The sequence below is a fragment of the Ictidomys tridecemlineatus genome, chromosome 12 (genome assembly GCF_052094955.1).
Source record: "Ictidomys tridecemlineatus isolate mIctTri1 chromosome 12, mIctTri1.hap1, whole genome shotgun sequence".
In the NCBI taxonomy this organism is placed as follows: Eukaryota; Metazoa; Chordata; class Mammalia; order Rodentia; family Sciuridae; genus Ictidomys; species Ictidomys tridecemlineatus.
Window position 1 is genome coordinate 10,466,762 of NC_135488.1, and position 21,635 is coordinate 10,488,396.

Below are 21,635 nucleotides of genomic sequence, written 5' to 3' on the forward strand. Positions count from 1 at the left end.
TTCAAGTCTGGGAAGTTTTCTCGTATTATTTCATTGAATAGATTGTTTATTTTTTTGGTTTGGACCTCTATGTCTTCCTGTATCCCAATGACTCTTAAGTTTGGTCTTTTTATGTTATCCCATATTTCTTGGATGTTCTGCTCATGGTTTCTTAACAGTCTTGCTGGGCTGTCTATGTTCTTTTCAAGTTGAAATACTTTGTCTTCATTGTCTGATGTTCTATCTTCTAAGTGTTCTACTTTGCTGGTAGTATTCTCAATTGAGTTTTTAAGTTGGTTTATTGTTTCCTGCATTTCTAGGATTTCTATTTGTTTGTTTTTTATTACCTCTATCTCCCTGTGTAATTGATATTTTGCTTCTTGGATTTGTTTATGTAATTCATTGTCAAAGTGATCTTTCATTGTCTGATTTCTATCTCATGTCTTCCTTGAGACTCCAGATCATCTGAAGCATGTAAATCTTGAATTCTTTATCTGACATTCCATCTGTTGTAGCTATTACTTCTTCTAGAGTTGAGTTGACCTGCATTGCTTGTGGTCCTTTCGTTCCTTGTCTTTTCATACTGCTCGCATTTCTTTCTGCTTGGTAAAACTGTTTGTTTTTGAAATTATCCCTCTATTTATTTATATTGCTCTTGTATAGTTGAAAAATCTCCCTTGCAGAGCAGGTAGTAGCTGTGATCCTCCTCCAATTGTGGTGATCTGTCTACCACGCTGGCGGGCCACTAGGTCTGCTCTGCCGGTTGGTCGCAGATCCACCTATCCTGCGGCACGTGGGGCAGCTCTGTCACTCTGCAGGTTGCTGGGCCTGACCTGCCGATGGGTCGCAGGTCCGCTTACCTTGCAGGTGCTGGGGGAGGGGGCGGTTCTGCCCCTCAGCAGGCCGCTGGGCCTGATATACCAGTGATCACAGTCCCACCTACCTTGCAGGCACTGGGGGAGGGAGCAGGCCTGCCCCTCAGCAGGCCGCTGGACCTGTTCTGCTGGTGGGTCACAGGTCTGCCTATCCTGCAGGCACGTGGGGCAGCTCTGTCTGGTCTTTTCATATTATCCCATAATTCTTGAATGTTGTGTTCATGGTTTCTTACCATCTTCACTGTGGTCAACTTTATTTTCAAGATTGTATACTTTGTCTTCATTGTCTGAAGTTCAGTGTTCTAAGTTATCTATTCTGTTGGAGATGCTTCCTATTGAGTTTTTAATGTGGTTTATTATTTCCTTCATTTCAATGATTTCTGTTTATTTTTTTTCCAGAACTTCTATCTCCCATTGAAGTAATCTTTTGCTTCTTATATTTGGTTATTTAGATCTTTGTCAAAAATATCTTTTGCTGCCTGTATTTGATCTCTTATTTAATATTTTAATTCATAGAACATTTTAATTATGTACCTCCTCAGCTCCTTCTCTATTATTTCTCCTGCTGTTGTGGTCATGGATTCCCATAATGTAGCATTTTTGTTTGGGGCACACTTTTCCCTTGGTTTCTCATGTTCATCTTCCCTTCCAGCTCTATTTTTTCAAGGAGTCACATTATTTACTATGGAGGATTGTAGTGTCCCTAATTTCCTCCAATACCTCCCCTTTAAGGGGGAGATCAATATTCACAGATTCCAATACAAAAATTATGCAGCCTTAAACCAAATAGCTGCTATTAAGATGTTTCTGGCTTTGTAACAATATACAGAAATGGCAAGTTCAATCATTATCTACAACATAAACAATAGGTTTGCAAATAGGTCTACAATTTCCTGTGATGGACAAAGAACCAGGAGTGAAGTATAGATTGAGATGTTAAGAAGGTGGGAGATGAGGATATAGAGTTATTAGATCTTAGCAAGAGTTAAAGAGTAATGAAAAGAAGTTGAATAGTAGCAGGAGAAAAGAGAAAGTGTTTTGGGGGAGACAAGTTAGTGGGAAGACAGTAGAGGGAATACAAAACACAAAACATAAAAAATAAGAAATGAATAATGTAGAAATAGGAGATAAAAGAATATACAATAGAACTGTAATATAGTAATCAGACCTTCCAGATATCAGTAGCCTAATCTATGAAAAGTTGTTTGTTTTACAAATGTTGGGGATGTAAACGTGGGAGAAGAGAGAAAAGAGAAAAAAAATCTAAAAAGAAGATACAGGATTGTTTTGTTGGACTTCAGTAGTATCTTTTCTGCTTCTTTTCTCTTCTACAAGTTGGGGTTGTTTACTTGTGTCTCCACCCTCAGGATGGTGAAGGTTATTAGGGTGGGAGGGTTGGTCTTGGGATGGAGTTCCTGGAAATGGTGTAGCACTTGTCAATCCACATGGGAGACTGCACCCCAAGGATCTCGTCTTGGGCCCCCCTGGAGACCTCACAATTCCTGGCCTCTAATTTAGTCTCTGGACTCTTTTTCATTTGCCCCTTTCTACTTCCCAATCAGAATCTCCTCTCTCCAGAGATCTTATGGGCTGTGCCCTGGGGACTGCTTCCCTGTTGTGGAGAGAGAGATGTTGAACAGAGCAGTACCAGGCTCTGTTAGCTATGGACCTGCTGTGTGGCTGCAAGCACTGTGCGGGGTTAGCAGCTGCTTGGGAGAGGGGAGATTTTGGGATTCTAGGTACCTTGATATTGCTTCTAGGCCCCAGCCTGTGTCCCAAGCTAGGAGTTGCCCTTATTAAAGATGGCATCAAATGTGTCCCAAGTTGGAGGCAACTGCTTTCAGAGATAGGGTGTTGGTTGTGTCTGGCCTGGTAGTGGCATTCGGTGGCATGTTCAGAGATCTAGATGTACTGGCAGCTATCTACAGACCCTGTCCAGTGTCCCCAGGTGCAGGCTACCACATGTATGGAGCTATGGCAGTGATTGTAGTGTTCCTATAGGGACACTGGGGGAGCCCACATTGATAATGGGAGTCTACACAGAAGTGATGGCTGAGGATCCTGTGGGACAGTTACCACCAGGTTTCTTGCATGGGTGGGGATCTAAGAGTCCTGTGTGGGTTGCTGATGGACCTGTAATTATTCTTACTCTATAAAACTGCATATTGAAAAGAGTTTTAAGTGAGAAAAAAACAAAGGACAATAGATTACAAGCATTTAAATAAAAGTACTCTTACCTTGTCTTGCCGTGTATTCATTGTCTTCAATTAATCTTGCTAAATCAAAATCTGCTATTTTACACACAAGATTTTCTCCTACAAGAATATTAGCAGCTCGAAGATCTCGGTGAATATAGTTCATTCTTTCAATATATGCCATACCATCAGCAATCTTGGAAAGGAAAAAACAGATACATACAAAACATGATGCAGAAGGAACCAGGGAGAAGATAATTTTGGTTAATGTTTAATAGATCACTGGAAAATCATATATCTCAAAAGGAGATGACAGTAACAGGCATAGTACTTAGGAGCTAGTAGGTAAAATAGAAAACACTATAATAAAAAAGCAGGCTAAATCCAGCTTTTAAAAATTGGACACATCCCCAGCACAACCACCAAAAATCTAACACCTTTTTTGAGGGCACCACTTAGTGTATCTAGTAACCATTAGCAGCTAAATGTCCTAATGTCTTCCTGTGTCAGTAGTTGGGAGAAAAGATAAGTCACAGGGTTATTTAGAACTTTTGGATAAAAGTCTATCAAAGTTCGCATCAGGCACAGCCTAAGATGTCCTGTAAGCACAGGTGAAAAACAGTAAATGAACTTGCTGCCTAACGTGGCCTGCAAACTCTTTTTATATTGCCCGAGAACTAAAAATGGTTTTCCTATTTTTAAAGAGTTGTAAAGAGGAGGAGGATGGGGTCTGACAGAGATTGTATATGGCTCCTAAAACCTAAAACATGTACCTGACTTAAAAAAAAAAAAAAGGTTCAGATACCCTAACACAGAGTATCTAGAATTTTGACCTCAATGCCTGGAATATGCCAGTGTTATATGTATAGTTCCTCTGTATAAAGTTCCTCTAAACTGCCAGATTCTGTGGCCATGTGGAAGCTCACTGAGAAGTAAAAGCTGCATTACCAGTTATGTCAACTGAGTTCAATAAAGGTCCTTCGAACACCTATAATATATCTGAATAGAAACATTACACTTTAATAAAACAAAAAATTCAGGAGAATTAAAAAAGATTTTTTTTGGGGGGGGGTCCAGGGACTGAATCTAGGAGTGCATATTAACCATTGAGCTACAATCCCTAGACCCTTTTATTTTGAGATTGGGTTTCCCTAAGCTTTTGAGGTTGGCTTTAAACTTGTGATCTTCCTGCCTTGGCCTCCTGATTCAATGGGATTATGTGTGTACTACTCTGTCTAGTCTGTCTAGCCTAAAGAGACTCATTCTTTTTTTTTTTAATATATATTTTTTTGGTAAGGAGCATGATATTTAGATGTTTTTTACTTTTTTTTTTAAGTTGTAGATGGACACAGTATCTTTATTTATTTATTTTTATGTGGTGCTTAGGATTGAACCCAGGACCTTGCACGTGCTAGGCAAGCACTCTAACGTTGAGCCATAACCCCAGCTCAAAAGACTCATTCTTAACAGCATATTGCCATTTTAATTTTTGTTTAGGACCATAGTAAATAAAAAATTCAGCATACACTTTAGATTTCTAATATTTTCTTTGGAAGACTAATCATCCATTTTAATTTTCTTTCTTTTTTTTTTTACTGGAGATTTAACCCAGGGCAATTTACCACTGAGCTACATTCCCTGAATCCTTTTAATTTATTCATTTTGAGACTGGGTCTCACTAAGTTTCTGAGAGGTTCACTTAATTGCTAAGGCTGACCTGGATCTTGTAATCTTCCTGCCTCGGCCTTGGGAGTTACTGAAATTACAGACATGAGCTACCATGCCCAGCCATTTTAATTTTCTCAGATTTATCTGTTGAAATATAAATAGATTTTGTATCTGTGAAAATGCTTTCTAAAGGGTCATAATATATGGGATAGCACTGAACTGGGAGTTCCATAGCTAGTTTTAATATGTTCTGCTATGAACAAGTTTTGTAAATTTTAAATCCCTCTGGTCTTTAGATACTATATTATTTGTAATACTAGGAGCTCATGCTAGATTATCTCCAACGTTCCTTTCTGTTTTAAAATACCTTTACTTTTCTACATAAACCATATTATTTAGGTAAGATTATTCTACATTTTAAATGTTAACTTTCAATTCAAGTTGATATATCTATATGCAAATACCTGAGCAGCCATATTGACCAGCTGTGGAAGCTTCAAATATTTTCCATCTTCTTCCTTAAGGAAATCTAATAAACTTCCTGTAAGAGACAGTGAAATATCCATGGAAAATAAGTAGATTTTACATTAAGATTGACATAAATATTCCTCTACCCCCAAATAACCAAACTCTAACAAAATTTCTCAACTTTTTATTTTAAAAAAGTTTCTTTTGTAGTTTTGAAATTTCTGAATAATTACCTCAAAGATTCTAGAAAAGACCCCTAAACTGAAATTTATTCTCTTTATAACACATGAAAAAAAGGAAAAATGTACCATTTTCCATTTCCCTACAGAAAATGTCATCAAATTGGTGTCATTCTTTCCTGCTTTGATCAAGATTCTAAGTTTTATATCCCAAAATATATTTTTTAAAAAATACTTTTTCGGTTGCTGATGGACTTTATTTTATTTATTTTTATGTGGTTCTGAGGATCGAACCCAAAGCCTCACATGTACCAGGCAAACACTCTATCACTGAGCCACAGCCACAGCCCTCAAAAAAATATAACATTTTAAATCAATATGATTCAAGAATTCAGATATGGTTATAACTAAATGAGCTTCTGTGGAAGTGCTGGCTTGACCAATGTCTCTTAATTTTAGCAGAAATTATAATGGAAAAGCAAAATACTATGAATACAGCAAAGAGAAAAGCCAGGAAGAAATGTCTATTTGTTGCCTCTCTCTATCACTAGTTAAAAACATACACATGCTTCAATTTAATAAAGAGAAACCATCAGACAAATTCAAACTAAGATTTATTTTATAAAACATAAAATTGGATTGTTTTCTTAAACAACAATGCTGTGAAACAGAAAGTCAGAAGAATGGCTCCAAGCTCAAGGAGACAAAGAGAAATTACAACTGAATGTAACAAATGGCCAGGAGATAGGGAAAAGAAATTCCAAGTAATGGAAGCAAGGAATGAAAAAAATCTATCTGTCCAAAACAGTGGGTTTACACTGGAGCACATAAGGCAATGAGTCTGGATGTATTATAGGGGCCAACTGCTAAGTTAAAAACCAAAATGGGGAATTTCTGAGTTTCAAAACTAGAAAGGACTTTTGTTATCTTGTATTCTTAACCTCTTACCTAGAAATAATCCTAAACTAGATATCTGACAACACAGAATTCTAACATGTTCTCAAAATTAAATAATTTTTAAAGTAATACAGAGATAAGTGAACCATTAGCTTTACTTCCATTATATTTCTTTTGTTAGCAATGTCTTGATTTAAATTTCTTCCTTATCCCTTTCTCCTTTGTATTCTAGTTAAACCAGAGTACTCTTTGAAAAGGAAGCTGTTTACAGTAGAAACTCTTCCCAAAGAGAGCCATGAATTATTGGGTTTAGGTATGTTTTGACTATCAATTAACAGGCTATGTCAGTTTGTTTCAGTCCCTTTTGAGAAAAAAAAAATTCCTATAGTAAATATGTGTCTTGTTGTTGCCCTTGTTACCACTAGAGGGAACTATAACATTGGACAAGGTAGACTATAGAGAGGGTAACATAACCTGTGCAGTTATTTAGTTTAATTCAAGAGAGTAAAAAAATAAAATAACTTAAAAAATAGATCAAGGGCTGGGGTTATGGCTTAGTGGTAGAGTGCTTGCTAGCACATGTGAGGCATTTTGTTCGATCCTCAGCACCACACGAACATACATAAATAAAATAAAAATATTGTGTCCATCTACAACTTAAAAGAAAAAAAAAGATCAAATTCAAATGGGTAAAAATTGAGCCAGTAAGCATACTTGCAGATTTACTCGTCCTTCTTCTAAAGCATCAGTAGCCTAGGGATGAAGAGGAAAGAACATCAACTTTCTTTTCTCTTTTTCTTGGCCATAACTAGCTCTGTTACAGAAGATCTCACCTTGTGGTCTGTGTTTGAAAGATGGAGAAACTGCAGTTGACAGTAGTGGAGAAAAGAAGTTTCTAGGAGTCCTGAGTATACAGACTGTGTTTACATTAAAACAAATTTCCTTTAATTTTACCTTTTTTCTTTGCTTCAGTACTACATGAATATCATTCTGATTTTCTCATTTTAACTCAGTTTGTATATTTTGTTGTATATTTTGTTTTTTTCTTCAGTCAAATCTACTTTCATTTATTTTTATGTGGTGCTGAGTGTCCATCTACAACTAAAAAACATATTTAAAAATAAAACACCTACTTTCAAAATAAATTCAAACTGCCTAGGCATCCTTTAAAACTTTGTAAATCCTCCGGAATAACTGGAACTAACCACTATTTCATTAACAAAGTGTCACATTTTTTTGGGCATGGTGGCACATGCCTGTAATCCTAGCAATTTGGGAGGCTAAGACAGGAGGATGGCAAATTCAAGGCCAGCCTGGACAACCTAGTGAAACCCTGTTTCAATTAAAAAAAAAAAGAGAGAGAGACAGACAGAGAAAGAAAGAAAATTTTAAAAAAAGGGTGTGTGTGTGTGGGTGCTGGTAATATAACTCTAGTGGTAGAGCATTCCCGAGTTCAATCCCCAGACTAGCAAACAACAAAAACAAAACCAAAATGTCCCATTTCTCTTTTCAAATGCTTCCAAAAATAATCATAAATTAGAAAGTACTATGCAATAAGACTCCATTTTTATAAAAACTGAAATGAATGATTCTTTTGTAAAGAAGTTACCAACATGAATATTCCAAAAGATACTAATATACACTTACCTTTTGACATAAATTCAGTGATAATGTAAATTGGTTCTTCAGAAACAACAGCATAGAGTGGAACAAGTTTATCTATCATGTCTTAATTTTTTTCATTATCTGAGCTTCTTGAAGAAAAGCTTCTGGCATCATTGTACCTGGTTTTAGTGTTTTGATTGCTACTTTTGTGGTTCCATTCCATGTTCCTAGAGAAACAATACCTCTTACTATTTTAATCAATATTTTAAGGGATTTTAGAACAAATTTCAATGAATAGCAATTATATTACATATTTAATATTATATATATATTTTTGTAATAAAATTGCGGCACTTTAATCTGTGGCTAAAAATTGACAAAAACCAAAAATTCAGGCTTCTTACCCATCCACACTTCACCAAAACATCCTTGTCCTAGTTTAACCTCTAGTCGCAAAGATTCTCGAGGGATTTCCCAAGCATCCTTTGCTAGACCTTGAGTCTGGGGTTTCACAGTTGGACACACGGTTGTTAACTAGTGGCATAAACCATCAGCATGTTCTAGATAAATGAATAAAACTACAATGTAAAATGAATTATGTATAAAAATTAAGCTACAGAGTATATAAATGCTTAAAAAGGGCTCATAAATTATAGAAAAACTGTCATAAGTTTTTCTCTAAAAACAAAAAGGAAGTTGTTTACAAGAAGTAAAAAAAAACCCACATATAAGTAGTGAAACATTTTGTTAAATATATTTTTATGTTATTGTTTACTGAATACTTATGCTCTAGCTATTATGTTAATTTGGCTCTTTATAAATTGCTCATAAAAATGAGGCTTGGAAAATTTAGGAAACTTTCTCAAGGTCCCACAGTTAATAAGTGATGGGATTCAAAGCCAGGTCTGTCTACCTCCAAATTTCTGATTTAATAAATGGGATTTATTTGATCCCTAAGAGAATGCTTTTATTAATTGTTATTTCTTTTTTGTTGTTGTTTTTTTCCTGGAGATTGAACCCAGCACTTTACCACTGAGTCACATCCCTAGCCCTTTTATATTCTGAAACAAGATCTTGCTAAATTGCTTAAGGCCATAATAAATTGCTGAGGGTGGCTTTAAACCAGCAATCCTCCTGCCTCAGCCTCCCAAGCCATGGGGATTACAGTTATGCACACCACTGTTCCCAGCAGGAAAAAATTCACTTAGTTAACTGAATTTTGAATAAGAGAGCCACAATGTAAGGAACTTTAGATTTATAATGGCTTGATCTGTGCATCTTTCTCATACAGTCTTTCTTATTGTAAATGAGACATGTTTCCTCCCATTCTCATCAAGAATGGTTACCAACCACACAAATTTTCTATTCTAGCAAGGGCAATTATGTGTTGGCACTGCTTGGTAACATATTTGATTGATGTCAAGACTGCTGATTGACTTGGTAGACTCAGTTTATAGTTACCTGTCATTGAAGAAGATATTACCATGGAAACTTTCCCTCCTCCAGTACTAATAATTTAAAGACTTAGATGCATTTACATAATGAATTGATAATGAAAAATTCTGAGACATAAGACTCCACAGTTGAATATTTCCAAAATCTTTGAAAGACAAGAATATCTATAGTTGCCACAGGTTAATCTTCTAAGAAAAATATACCTTCAGACCATATTTTATTGGGTTTATATTCTAGGAAATCTTAGGAGATCAGCCGCTGAAGGGGAAGGTAATCCAAGAGGATATGTGATACAGCTTTTTGTGTCAAAGTGTTTAGCTTTAGCTACTTACCTGTGTTTATAAATAAAATATTTGCTTTTATGTTTTTCATTTATTTCGATAATATATTTTGGGGGAGGGAGTACTGGGCATTGAATTCAGGGACACTCAACCACTGAGACACACCATATTTTGTATTTTATTTAGAGACAGGGTCTCACTGAGTTGTTTAATGCCTTGCTTTTGGCTGAGGCTGGCTTTGGACCCACTCTCCTCCTGGTCTCAGTCTCTGGAACTGCTGGGATTTAAGGCATGTGCCACTGCACCCAGCCTCAAAATGTATTTGTACATTATGAAATGGAACTCCACTGTAAAAATTATGCTTGTAAGATATAAAAATTTCAACAACAGTCTAATTTTAGCACACTATCCAATAACCCAATTCAGATACTAAGAACTACCTGTTCTCATTTTAAAACTAGAATACTAACATACACTGGGCACATACTGTGTATAAAGTAGTAGTATGCTAACCCTTAAGAGAGATGAGGACATGAATTTTGTTCTCATACAACAGAGCATGAGGAAATAATTTTTAGCTGTGTAGTGTTTCACCAATTTCTGCAGAGTGTCAAATTGTGCTCTGGTTGTTATATAGTAGCCATCATTGTCAAGTTTTCTAATTTTGTAGTGTTTCACATTGTCACCCCTTACTTCATCCCAATCATGAATAGAGAGGAAATAAGCACCTGGGAGAAAGAAAATAAATGCTTATTATCTCTTTCTTAAAATACTGGACAAACAAAATTTTATATTAATATAATAGTAATCATACCTTTAGTGGTTTCACTTTCTTACTAAGAATATACCTCGTTGATTGCCAGGATTCAAAAGTAATCTTTCAGCATCTTTTCTCCCCATTTTGCCAAAATACCATCTAGAAAAAAAAAATATTAATGATGTTTTGAGTTGGGAAGGTTTGAAGGTCAGAAAAATTATATTCATAAATAAATAAGAGTGAAATAGGATAGGAGAGCTGACAAAGAATAGCTACAGAACATGCTTAGGATATAGTAAAACATAAATTTTTATTTATTAAATAAGAATTTACAAATATCACTGTTAAAATATCTGATAGTATTTCCATGTACTGACTACTCAACATGTCACTGGAACTCTACCTGGCAGTCATGGAAACAGCAAATGGAGAAAGACAGAATAACAGATCTTTTCTGTCAGTGACACATACAGGTAGGAAGAACAGAAGTTGTTCTCTGATAACATGTGATCACCTGTATTGATAAGATCTAAGTATATAATATTCAAATTATGAGGAACTCTAATTTCATATGAGTTTGATTTAATAAAGTTTAATGAATAAAAATGACAATCTTTGCTATGAAAAGACTCACAGAACAGTGAAGAAGGCAAAAGAACAAAAGTAACAAATGTTATAGTAAAAATAGTAATTGAGGCAAATGTTAATAAAACAAACAAGTATTGATAACCCCTAGCTATATGCAAGATGCTGTGTTAACTGTTGTAATATGAAAAAGAGGTTATTATTTATGGATTCCAGAACAACTAGTTGGACCAAAAAAGTAATATGTTATTGAAACTGACTTCTAACATTTTAGAAGTTGTAAGAATAGTACACAGAACTCCCAAGTTCCCCAGCTGTTAATATTTTACTTTGTTATATTCTTTATTTCCCACCTTCCTTTATATGTTGGGTGCATGTGTTTACATCTTTTTTCCCCTTTGAACTGACTGAATGTTGCCAAAATGCTGAATCATTACCCTAAATACTTCAGTGTATGCTTTGTAGAAGACAAGGATACTGTCCTACATAACCACAATGCAAATACCTAAATCAAGTAGTTAAACACTGAAACAATCTCCTCTCTGAGGTAAATTTTGAAGAAAGTCTGCAGAATATGAAAAGGACTAGATAATTTTAAAAACTAAGTGGAAAACTAAAGGAAAAAGACAAGGCATAAAAATATGATTAAGATTTACTCAGGATACCAATCTAAGCAGATGCTACAGCATTAATTATGAATTCTCAAGTAACATCTATTAATGATACATTAGCTGTATTAAGACTGGTATGTAATTGTGTGTGTGTAAAATTGTGGCTAAGTAGAATGTGCATTAAAACATTTTAAAAATCAAAATAATCAATAAAATATGAAGTACTGCCATACTCTTCTGCCTGAATGGAATCTGCAGGCGCTACATAATTGCTAGGGATGAAACCATTCTTTCCTGTAGCAATTGATCTTGCTTCCCACCAGTCTCCTTCCCTGAAACACATAAAACAACAATTACTACAACGTATAATATATTGCATTTTCTTATTTCAAGTAAATGAAAGATATAACTTCCATTTTTCTACTTATGCATTCACTTGATCAAGAATTAAACTCAACTTTGTAAAAGAACAACATTTTAAAAATAAGTTAAATGAATTAAAGAAATTAAGACTAAGCAAAAGTATAATTACATACTACTACAATAAATCAACAACAAAAGCCCCAAACACCATACACTAAAAATTCAATTATAGTATCTTTTATTCCTCTTCACAATTCTTTCAACCTAAGACAATAAACTATACTGAACTAAGTAGTTTTGAATAAACTTTCAAATTATTCATCTTTGTCTGAATTTCTTAAGAGCTTGAGATAATTTGCTTACCATAATACTCCCCAATTTAAGGTACAAACTTAGTGGTTTTTAATATATTCATAGAGCTGTATAGCCATTTCATAATAAATTTTAGAATATTTTTTACTACCACAAAAGAACCCCAATACTTATGAGTAATCACCTCCAACCCCTTCCACTATTGGCAACCACTTAACTGCTGTCCATCTCTATGGATATGAATATTGTGGGCATTTCATATAAATGGAATGATTTATGTGGTCTTTTGTGACTGGCTTTTCACTCAGCATATATTTTTTTCAAGGTTAATCTATGTTTTAGCACATATCAATAGTTCTTTGTTGTTGTTGAATGCTTTTCTTTTTAACAGTACACAAAATTATAATGTTCTTGTTTTAGTCATTTTAGAAAAAAAAAATTATGAGGCCTGAGCACTCCTTATAGAAAAGCAATTACAAATAAACAATAATAAAAAGCTCAATTTCTAGAAAAATGTTATCTAAAAATAATTCAATATACACAAATTAAGTCATAATTCAGAATATGAGAACTATATGGTTTGTGGTATAAAAACCTTGACTGTTACAAAAGTAATATGAAAAGAACAAATATTAGTCTCTAATAAGGATGATGTACATGACATTCACTACTTAAAATTAAGTGTAGGGATAGGGTTGTGGCTCAGTGGCAGAGTGCTTGCCTAGCATGTGTGAGGCACCATTGACCAAAAAAAAAAAAATTAAAAAAAAAAAGATTAAATGTATTTTTTATACCAAAATTTTAAAAATATTCATTGATTTTGCTCTCAAAAACTGAAATGGAAAGCCCTTTGGTAATTCAAACATTTACAAACTCGTACATTTGGTTTTTGGTTTTCTAGTACGTTAATTATTTTGAAACATACAAATAGAATTGTATTTGATCCTGATAAGCAATCATGATTCATATGAACCGAATACCTACTGAGTGATAGATGCCACTCAGGATGTGTGGAAAAAAGGTAAAAAGACAGTCCTTAAATTTAAATAACTCAGTCTAGAGTGGGGTTTTGCAGCCTCAATAATACTGACATTTTGGATTTGATAAATCTTTGCTGCATGCATAGTAGGATGTTTACCAATATCACTGGCCTCTACTTCGTAGATGACAGTAGCAACACCCTGATGACAACCAAAAATATTTCCAGCCATTGCCAAATATCTCCCAGGTAATTTTGCCCCAGGTTGAGAACTACTAACCTAAAAGAATGACAAGCTAAGTGACAAATTAAAAGTTCCCTGGGAGCTGGGACTGAAGTCTGCATAAGGTGCTATGTTAATACCTAATAGAAACAATATAGCAGGACATGGGTTGTAGAGCATAAATGTTAGAACACTTGTCTAATATACAGGAGGCCCTGGGTTCAATCCCCAGCACAAAGGAAGCGACAGAAAAAGGGAGAGAAGGAGGAGAATGGAGAAACAGTCACTCCAGAAAAAAGTAGTATGTGTGAAGGCATGGAAAGGGCAAGAAACTCTAGTGTACTTAGAAAATTCCACCTACTACAGTATGGCTGATTGGTAGAGTTAAAAAGGATTTGAAGAAACACATAATAAATCCTCAGGGAACGATGGCTACTCATGTTTTTTTGTTTTTTGTTTTTTGTTTTTTGACTTGCTTTAAAGCAAGTCAGTCATGATCGTATTTTACATTCTAGAACAATAACTGGTAACAGATGGAAACAAGGATAGAGGGAAACATGACTGGAATCAAAGGGACTATAAGTATATATTTCAAGAAGTTATAAGTGATTGTTATGCTTGCTAATGAAATTATGGGCTGGTTTTCCAAAACAAGGATCAAATTTTCTATGTGGATCACTAAATGACAGAAAGTCTTGAGAGTTACATAAGGAAAAAGCAACTTAATTTAGTCCATTTGGGAGTACAAAAGTTCCTTATTCAACTTTTTGGCTTTGTTTTTTAGAAAAAAGAAAAGATCTTTAAATCATCTGGATACTTAAATAGGAACAAAGAATTTTCTTTATAAAAGATTTTTAAAGTAATATATTTGCATATGCCCCCTCAGTAACTCTTCATTTAAAAAAAAAATTTTATTAGCTACAAGTCTTCATTCTTAAATCTCTACTCTTTATGGCTGAACCACAGCAGCACAATTTGTAGAAGTAGTAACTTCTATAGGCAGTATTATGTCACGTGTCTCAAGGAACTAAATCTATCCAGCACAGAGGTCAGAGATTCATACCCTGTCATGCTTATCTCCAGATCATAAACTAGCTTATAAGTTTCAATGTAAAGAACAAGAGTCTGTCTGTATTTCTCCCTCTCAGAATACTCAACACTTATGTATTGTTAATTATTTGAAATCTTTCACCCTTCTTAAATGAAAGATCTTCTGTAGTTCTAGCTTCATAATCATATAAGGCCACAAATATAGTAACACCACCTAGCAAAGGAAAAAAAGACCAAGGTAAATTATATAGATAAAATGAAACAAAAGAGAAATAAAAAAATATTGCCAGCAAAAATCTTATTTTTTCTCTCTAGTTTTCAAAATCTATTTTTAGACAATTGGGGCTTCTAAAAGTTGGGGCTCTAAGCAGCTGGAGTTTAAATAATGAGATGTTCTCTTAAGACCTTCCACAAAATCACTGTAGTTTACATATTCTAAAACTCTATAGACTCGGAAAAAAATTTAATTTTGATTCTGAACCAATGCCTCTGGCTTGAAAAGACAGTCAAATTTCGAACCAATTCTTTGGAAGGAAGAACACTACTGGAGCACTATAGACTACTGACATTAATCTTCTCAACTTCTTATAAACAACAGGTGAACATTTACATCCATAATCATTAATACTAAACACTAGGGTTTTAGTAAGATTAACTTACTATATACTTACCTTAAAAATAAAACTGTTGGGTTTGTCGTGGAAGTTTAATGGCATGGCCGATATGAATTATAAAGTATAAATTCCAAAAATAACTCATATTTAGCAACATGTGCAGATGCTTAAGAGAAGAGCGCACTGAACAGCCAAACTATTATATGTAAGCAAAACAAATAACAATAGAACAAATGTATACAATATGCATGACTTGTCAGTGCTTAAAATTATTTCAGACAGGTATTCTGGCTAAACTTCCCATAATATATAATTCGTTTTTATTGTATATATTTATCACATATGACACAATGTTTTGAAACATGAATACACTGTGAAATGGTTAAATCAAGTTAATTCACATATGCATTGCTTCACATATTTCTTTTTTTTTTGGTGAGAAAACTTAAAATTTCTCAGCAAATTTGAAGACTACAATACGTTGTTATTAGCTATGGTCACTAGATTGTACTATAGATTTGAACTTATTCTTTTTTAATTTTTTTTTCAGTGCTAGAGATCAAGCAAGGCATCGCACAAGCAAGGGCATCGCACAAGCAAGGGCATCGCACAAGAAAGGCAAATGCTCTATCACTGAGCTCTCTTCCAACATATTCTTAATTTCAATATTTATATATTTTACTCAATGTAATTCCGCTGACTTGGCAAATATCAATGGTTAGTTTACATGCATCCATCAATAGATTTTTTTTAATGGTAGGAAGAAAGGCAGTTAGTAAAATTACAGACTAAGTAAAAATATGAAATGTAGAAAGCAGTATAAAACGTACTGTCTCTAAATGCAAAATGTAAAAAGCAGTATAAAATCTACTGTCTCTAAATATAAAATAATAGCAAACCAAAGTTCATTCATCTGGCTTCTATCCCAAGTTTTAGTCATGTACCAACTGCTTTTTGACATCACTACTAAATGTGTAATAACCATTTAAAACATGTACAAAATGAAGCTCTTGATTTTTCTTCTCTAACCTGTATTTACCCAAATCCTCTCTATTTAAGCAAATAGCACTAGAATCAAGTCAGGTAATAACTTGAGCCAATTCTACTACTAATACTACCAGTTCTACATCTATAATATTTCATTTATCTATTTTCCATTTCCACTGCTGCCCCCTAAATCCCAATCCATGTCATTTCTTACTGGGACTGCTGGGGCTATGAGTACTGGCTAATTAATCTACTTCTCCACAGAGCAGCAAGAATGATTTTTTTTAAAAGGGAATTCCATTATGCAAAATCCTTTACATATAATCTTGATGAGCTTCTTCCCAGCTTCAGAAAAAATCCAAACTCCTTACTAGAGTCTATGTAGTACTAAGTAATAGTGGTATCCTAACATCAATATCACATCATACAACTCTCCTCTCTGCCTACATTGTTCTTCCCACCAGTTCTTAAAAACTTTCCAGTCCATTTGTTTCTCTTGAACTTTGTGTTTGTTATTCCCTCTTCCTAGAAATTCTGCTCTTTCCTGAGGTCTGCAGATAGTTCATTCTCATTAATCAAATATCAGTTAAAATGATTTCTTCTCAAGGAGGCTTTCCCTGATCAACTACAGGATCATTACCAATTATTCTTGCTAGTTCCTTCATAGAATTAAGAAATACTGATCTCAACTTATTTAGTTGTTTGTTCACTAATTATTGTTCAATCAACATTATTAGGTAAACTCTATCAGGAGAGAAGCCTTGTTTGTCTTGCCCATCTCTTATACCTATATGCAAAGACACTCTGTTTTTTACAAGAGTTAATAAGTGAACATCTTTGAATGGGGTATTTCATATGAATAAATACTTTTTCTTTTTCTTCAGTACTGGAGATTGCACCCAGATTGTAGTTCTACCACTAAGCTACATCCCCAGTCATAGCCCTTTTTATTTTGAAAAAAGGTCTCTGTAAATTGCCATAGTTGGCCTCAAACTTGTGATCTTCCTGCCTCAGCCTACACAGTTGTTTGGATTACAGGTGTGCACCACCATGTCCACTATGCACATCAATAAAAATTTAAAGTAACTAAAGTATGTCTTTTAAGTATTAAAATTTATTTTAATCATTTTGAATTAGTAACTTTCAAAAACATATAATCCTGAAAATAAGTTAAACTTTTTACTAATGACAGAAATATCATCATGGCCATAGATTATTGAAATATTTGCAGTCAGAACGCTGGAATTAGGACTGTGATTGTGGTGATGTCCAATATTCTCCAAATGTTGTCTAACAGAATCAGTGTATGGCAGTCCTCACTATTATTGGTTCAGAGGTGAACAAACTGAGGAGACAAATTTATAATCCATGCTTGTGACAGAGATTTCTCCTTTGCCCCCACAGGCTGTTAATAAGGACATATGTTAGGGCTAGGGTTGTGGCTCAGTGGCAGAGTGCTCACCTAGCATGCATAAGGCAGAGGTTTGATCCTCAACACCACATAAAAACAAAATAATGTGTCCACCTAAAACTAAAAGATACATAAATAAATAAATAAATAAATTTTTTTAAAAAATAAGGACATATGTTACTCCATTTGATGCTGGTAGCTGTTTATGCCTAAGGATAAAAAGGAAACAGATGAAATAAACCCAAATCCTATTGATATCATGGAACTGCCACACAAATGAATCTTGAAGTTCATCTTCTTTGCTTTAGCTACCTGTGCTTTGTTATTTCAAGGGAAAAGCATCCTGATGCGGGAGCCCTCATGTAATGTAAGAGCTCATTTTCTCTTTTTCAAGTTTTTAAAATCTACTTTTTTAGGGCATTCTGTATCCATGGAAGATTGTCAACTATCTCTTCTTGCTGTTCTCTGAAAAGATATGATAATGTAAAAATGGGAGTCCTGCAGTATGACACTGAATCCAAGCTCTTATGCTTATAATCTCTGGGGGAAAATTTTTTCTGAGCCTCAGGATTTTTCTTTTATAAATCATAGTATCTGATAGAAATACTGCATTATCGTGACTGTAATGCCAAATAATTAACACTTATTAAGTAACTACTGGATTACTTTAATACTAGTTAGCACTTTCTAATCCTGAGAAGTTATAAGATTCTTGGAAGAGGAATGTATGTTTTTAATCTTCATTTTCCCAGTGTCTGCCACATATTAATTGCTTAATAATTACTGGTAAATTAATGAAATAATTAAAAGTATTACCCTATCAAACTGTCACCAAATTTCCCAGAACCATATATATATATTGACTTTAATTTTTATGTTAGATATTGAATTTTCACATATACAATTTTTAAAAGTCCTCCAGTAAGATATTTTTCTTAGCAAATAGACCATAAGTATGTACTGCCCAAGGTTATGTTCTCAAATAGGCAACATAATTATCCATTTAAATTTCACCTGTTAAACCAGTAGGATATGAACTTGGCACCACTGAGAATGAGGAAGATGCTCCTCCAAAAGGAGTCACCCCTGAGGATCCTCCAAATGGTGTTATGGAAAGATTGCTAAAATTAACCAAAGTTCCTTTTGCTGAAGATGATGGTGCCACTGCAGTGTGCTCTGCTCCATAATGGCTGACACTTGTACTGACAGGCTCTGGAGTGTTTTCAGTTCTATATTTAATAGCTGGACTTTTGTTTTCTTTACTTTTAATGCAGCCCATTATCAAATCTACAGAGGAAACAGGCAAGTATTTTGAGAAATAGTTAATATACATCATACTTTAAAAAAATACAATGGAAAATATGACTTTAAATAAAGCATCCTCCCAGCCTTGCTACCCAGAAAAAAAGCAGTATTAAATTATGTCCCATTATTCTATATATGACAACTATAAAAACTTAAATTGAGCAGCAAATAAACTACAAATAGTAACTTTAAAGGTAATTCTTTTTAAAAAACAGTAATTCTTAGTTGTAGTTTTTCCCATCCTATAACATTCAGAAGAAAGCAGGTGAATGATGACTGCCTGGTAAATTCTGAAAGAGTGAACATTCATAACTTCAGTTATGTAATATTAATTCAAAATATAGCTGTAAATATTAAAATATAAGCAGTCTCAGAAACTCACAGTTGAAGGGTTTTCAGATCACTACTTTAAGTGGACACATTCTAAAGATGTGACAATTGAATACACACATCAAAACAAGATGGGTCTGGAAATTTAAGTATATACTGAATTTAAATATATACTGAAAACTATGAAGGAATTATAAACTAAACAATAAAAGGCAATTGCTGGGGCTAGCATTGTAGCTCAGTAGTAGAGTGTGCGCCCATCACATGTGAGGCACTTCTTCCAATCCTCAGCACCACATAAAAATGAAATAAAGATATTGTGTCCACCTACAACTTAAAAAAAAAAAAAGGCAATTGCTGCCGGGCAAGTGGTGCACATCTGTAATCCCAGTGGCTTACAAGGGTGAGGTAAGAAGATCATGAGTTAAAAGCCAGCCTCAGCAATAGGCACTAAGTAACTCAGTGAGACCCTGTCTCTAAATTCTAAATACAACAGTTACTAATATGGCATTATGTAAAAATGTGGATGTGTAACCGATGTGATTCTGCAATCTTTGTAATGTTTTGAACAACCAATAAAAAAATAAAAATAAAAATACAGGGCTGGGGATGTGGCTCAGCGGTTGAGTGCCCCCGAGTACCCCCCCCACAAAAAAAGGCAACTGCTACTAAAATAAAAGTATTAGGAAACATCATCATTTAATGACCCATATGAGAAAAAAGCAAAATAAGAAACATGGAGCAGTAAATTATGAAAGGAAAAATGAGTTAGTTGATATGCAGAATAAATAAGTGTAGATGATAAGCTGAATATGGGGAGAGAAAACACAAAGAAAAAAGTGGTCATTTATTCATCTTAGTATTTATAGTATTTATTGACACTTAGTTTTTATACATGTGTAATGAATGACTTCAAAGTTTGTAGTTTCAATCAAGTGGAAAGAAAAACCATAGCTGAAAGGAAACAAGTAGAGAGGGATAAGTTGTTTTTTTTTTTTGACCAATGAGTTTAATTCCAGATGTATATTGTAGGTTGCTGTGAAGCTTAGTGAAGGATAATATAAAGCTCAGAAAAAGGTGGGGAACTAGAGAAAAAAATAAACAAAATATTTTCACACTTTAACTCTTTTGGACATAATAAAACTCACCCAAGGTACAGATTTAAAGGAAAATGAAAAATTAACACAATGCTGGAGGATACCTACATATAAGAGATAAGCAGAAATTACAGCTGTTAATATTTCCATATTGAAAAAGATAATCATAAGCTTAAGACAATGACATGAGTTGGGTGGGAAAGAGCTTCAACTATAACATTTTATCGCAAAATAAACATAAACAAATAGTGAAAAATGTTAATGTATTAAATGTAGGTAATTATGTAACTATTTTCAGGTGAAGTACATTGTAATTTTTTAACAAGTGCTAATAAGTAGAATAGTATAGAGGGAATAAAGACACAGACTCTCCAGATAAAAATGACTAACAGTGTTTAAAGACCAAAATGAAGTGACATTTAAACTGATTTTTAAAGGTTAGCTGATTAGAAATTAGAAGCCTGATAGGGGCTTTAGTGTTTCTTTTCAAAGAGCTGAGAATCAAATTCAGGACCCTCCAGTTTAGCTGGCCAGGTAAGTATTCTACCACTGAACCATACTCCCAGTCTCAGGAATCTCTGCCAATCCCTCCCCACCAACGGAGATAGAACCTGGTGCCAGAAAGTTGACCACTGACTTATATCTCCAGTACTTTCTTATTTTGAGACAGTCTCACTAAGTTACCTAGGTTGGTCTTGAACTTATGATACTCTTGCTTTAGCATCCTCTTGCCTTGGCTGAGATTACCAGGCCTGTGGCACTGTACCCAGCTGGAACATTTCTTAATGTCATGAAGACATAGGATAGATTACAGTATACTGAAGAATACAATAATGACTAGGTCATAAAAATATGGATAATTATTGGACTACATCTTCATCAGCTGAGAACATACATTTACTATCAAGATGGCTTCTATAATTTCTTTGTATAATTTACTGAGCCTCTCCTTCACAGTCTTAATGTAATCTGATACAACAGATATTTGGTTACTGAACAATCATTCTCCCAGTTTTCGGATAGAAGAACCCTGACTTTATTTACCCTCCTTTCATTTGCCAAGTCATTCAGAGGAGGCTCGACACCTTTCTAGCCCTAATGATTGACTTAAGCCACTCAGGAAGTCTCGTTCCCTTGACAGTTTGCTTGTTGAGCCATGAACACAGGTTTCTAGAAAGTTTTCCTTACTTTCCATTTTTCTTGCACAGATGTTACATCCACAAATATGAATGCCCATATCTGGGGCTGCCATCCAGAGACCTCAAGTACCTAGCAGAGGTAACATACCAATATATTGAGAATGGAAGGGCAGGAAGACATAAGGCACTTGGGTCCTAGATAGTGTTACTCAAATATTGTATAAACCTAAAGTCTCTTTTCAACATATCATAAGGACATATCAGCTCTTC

General features: G+C 34.4%; 1 pseudogene; it reads right to left on the bottom strand.

The window, feature by feature from the left end:
* Window positions 1–1,694: 1,694 nt before the first annotated feature.
* On the bottom strand, window positions 1,695–18,781 carry LOC144369501 (tyrosine-protein kinase Yes-like; annotated as a pseudogene).
* Between the last annotated feature and the right edge of the window lie 2,854 nt (window positions 18,782–21,635).